The sequence below is a fragment of the Paramisgurnus dabryanus genome, chromosome 2 (genome assembly GCF_030506205.2).
Source record: "Paramisgurnus dabryanus chromosome 2, PD_genome_1.1, whole genome shotgun sequence".
Lineage (NCBI taxonomy): Eukaryota > Metazoa > Chordata > Actinopteri > Cypriniformes > Cobitidae > Paramisgurnus > Paramisgurnus dabryanus.
Window position 1 is genome coordinate 14,020,301 of NC_133338.1, and position 2,500 is coordinate 14,022,800.

At 50.0% G+C, this 2,500-nt stretch overlaps 4 non-coding genes and 7 pseudogenes across 4 annotated transcripts; all 11 read left to right on the plus strand.

The window, feature by feature from the left end:
• Positions 1-20: 20 nt before the first annotated feature.
• On the plus strand, positions 21-139 carry LOC135737091 (5S ribosomal RNA; annotated as a pseudogene).
• Positions 140-256: 117 nt separating this feature from the next.
• LOC135737210 (5S ribosomal RNA) lies at positions 257-375 on the plus strand (annotated as a pseudogene).
• A 121-nt stretch (positions 376-496) lies between these two features.
• Positions 497-615, plus strand: LOC135736851 (5S ribosomal RNA). Its single transcript, XR_010527959.2, has one exon. It is a non-coding gene; the product is annotated as a 5S ribosomal RNA (ribosomal RNA).
• Positions 616-732: 117 nt separating this feature from the next.
• LOC135736722 (5S ribosomal RNA) lies at positions 733-851 on the plus strand. The gene has a single exon (XR_012336263.1). It is a non-coding gene; the product is annotated as a 5S ribosomal RNA (ribosomal RNA).
• Positions 852-963: 112 nt separating this feature from the next.
• Positions 964-1,082, plus strand: LOC135736906 (5S ribosomal RNA). Its single transcript, XR_010528011.2, has one exon. It is a non-coding gene; the product is annotated as a 5S ribosomal RNA (ribosomal RNA).
• Positions 1,083-1,199: 117 nt separating this feature from the next.
• Positions 1,200-1,318, plus strand: LOC135785181 (5S ribosomal RNA). Its single transcript, XR_010546488.1, has one exon. It is a non-coding gene; the product is annotated as a 5S ribosomal RNA (ribosomal RNA).
• A 121-nt stretch (positions 1,319-1,439) lies between these two features.
• Positions 1,440-1,558, plus strand: LOC135736656 (5S ribosomal RNA; annotated as a pseudogene).
• Positions 1,559-1,675: 117 nt separating this feature from the next.
• On the plus strand, positions 1,676-1,794 carry LOC135737136 (5S ribosomal RNA; annotated as a pseudogene).
• Positions 1,795-1,919: 125 nt separating this feature from the next.
• On the plus strand, positions 1,920-2,038 carry LOC135736843 (5S ribosomal RNA; annotated as a pseudogene).
• A 116-nt stretch (positions 2,039-2,154) lies between these two features.
• Positions 2,155-2,273, plus strand: LOC135736450 (5S ribosomal RNA; annotated as a pseudogene).
• A 117-nt stretch (positions 2,274-2,390) lies between these two features.
• LOC135736909 (5S ribosomal RNA) overlaps positions 2,391-2,500 on the plus strand; it is a 119-nt pseudogene continuing 9 nt past the window's right edge.

Below are 2,500 nucleotides of genomic sequence, written 5' to 3' on the forward strand. Positions count from 1 at the left end.
CTCGAATCGAATCAGCACTCGCTTACGGCCACACCACCCTGAGCACGCCCGCTCTCATCTGATCTCGGAAGCCAAGCAGCGTCGGGCCTGGTTAGTACTTGGATGGGAGACCGCCTGGGAATACCAGGGGCTGTAAGCAATTAATAAATTATTTATGTCATTTTTTCCCATGAATGCGTTCTTACTGTAAGCGTCTACTGATGTCATGGCGTTGCCACAGAAGTCTTGAAGTGTCTATCGAATCGAGTCAGCACTCGCTTACGGACACACCACCCTGAGCACGCCCGCTCTCGTCTGATCTCGGAAGCCAAGCAGGGTCGGGCCTGGTTAGTACTTGGATGGGAGACCGCCAGGGAATACCAGGTGCTGTAAGCATTTAATTAATTAATTATTTATGTCATTTTTTCCCATGAATGCGTTCTTTCTGTAAGCGTTCACTGATGTCATGGCGTTGCCACATTAGTTTTGAAGTGTCTCTCGAATCGAGTCAGCACTCGCTTACGGCCACACCACCCTGAGCACGCCCGCTCTCGTCTGATCTCGGAAGCCAAGCAGGGTCGGGCCTGGTTAGTACTTGGATGGGAGACCGCCTATGAATACCAGGTGCTGTAAGCATTTAATTAATTATTTATGTCATTTTTTCCCATGAATGCGTCCTTTCTGTAAGCGTTCTCCCATGGCATGGCGTTGCCACCTTCGTTTTGAAGTGTCTCTCGATTCGAGTCAGCACTCGCTTACGGCCACACCACCCTGAGCACGCCCGCTCTCGTCTGATCTCGGAAGCCAAGCAGGGTCGGGCCTGTTTAGTACTTGGATGGGAGACCGCCTGGGAATACCAGGTGCTGTAAGCAATTAATTATTTATGTCATTTTTCCCATGAATGCGTCCTTTCTGTAAGCGTTCTCCCATGGCATGGTGTTGCCACATTAGTTTTGAAGTGTCTCTCGAATCGAGTCAGCACTCGCTTACGGCCACACCACCCTGAGCACGCCCGCTCTCGTCTGATCTCGGAAGCCAAGCAGGGTCGGGCCTGGATAGTACTTGGATGGGAGACCGCCTGGGAATACCAGGTGCTGTAAGCAATTAATAAATTATTTATGTCATTTTTTCCCATGAATGCGTTCTTACTGTAAGCGTCCACTGATGTCATGGCGTTGCCACATAAGTCTTGAAGTTTCTATCGAATCGAGTCAGCACTCCCTTACGGCCACACCACCCTGAGCACGCCCGCTCTCGTCTGATCTCGGAAGCCAAGCAGGGTCGGGCCTGGTTAGTACTTGGATGGGAGACCGCCTGGGAATACCAGGTGCTGTAAGCATTTATTTAATTAATTATTTATGTCATTTTTTCCCATGAATGCGTTCTTTCTGTAAGCGTTCACTGATGTCATGGCGTTGCCACATAAGTCTTGAAGTGTCTCTCGAATCGATTCAGCACTTGCTTACGGCCACACCACCCTGAGCACGCCTGCTCTCGTCTGATCTCGGAAGCCAAGCAGGGTCGGGCCTGGTTAGTACTTGGATGTGAGACCGCCTGGGAATTCCAGGTGCTGTAAGCAATTAATTAATTATTTATGTCATTTTTTCCCATGAATGCTTCCTTTCTGGAAGCGTTCTCCCATGGCATGGCGTTGCCACATTAGTTTTGAAGTGTCTTTTGAATCGAGTCCGCACTCGCTTACGGCCACACCACCCTGAGCATGCCCACTCTCGTCTGATCTCGGAAGCCAAGCAGGGTCGGGCCTGGTTAGTACTTGGATGGGAGACCGCCTGGGAATACCAGGTGCTGTAAGCATTTAATTAATTAAATATTTATTTATGTCATTTTTTCCCATGAATGCGTCCTTTCTGTAAGCGTTCTCCCATGGCATGGCGTTGCCACATTAGTTTTGAAGTGTCTCTCGAATCGAGTCCGCACTCGCTTACGGCCACACCACCCTGAGCACGCCCACTCTCGTCTGATCTCGGAAGCCAAGCAGGGTCGGGCCTGGTTAGTACTTGGATGGGAGACCGCCTGGGAATACCAGGTGCTGTAAGAATTTAATTAATTATTTATGTCATTTTTCCCATAAATGCGTCCTTTCTGTAAGCGTTCACCGATGTCATGGCGTTACCACATTAGTCTTGAAGTGTCTCTCGAATCCAGTCAGCACTCGCTTAAGGCCACACCACCCTCAGCACGCCCGCTCTCGTCTGATCTCGGAAGCCAAGCAGGGTCGGGCCTGGTTAGTACTTGGATGGGAGACCGCCTGGGAATACCAGGTGCTGTAAGAATTTAATTAATTATTTATGTCATTTTTTCCCATAAATGCGTCCTTTCTGTAAGCGTTCACCGATGTCATGGCGTTACCACATTAGTCTTGAAGTGTCTCTCGAATCCAGTCAGCACTCGCTTAAGGCCACACCACCCTCAGCACGCCCGCTCTCGTCTGATCTCGGAAGCCAAGCAGGGTCGGGCCTGGTTAGTACTTGGATGGGAGACCGCCTGGGAATACCAGGTG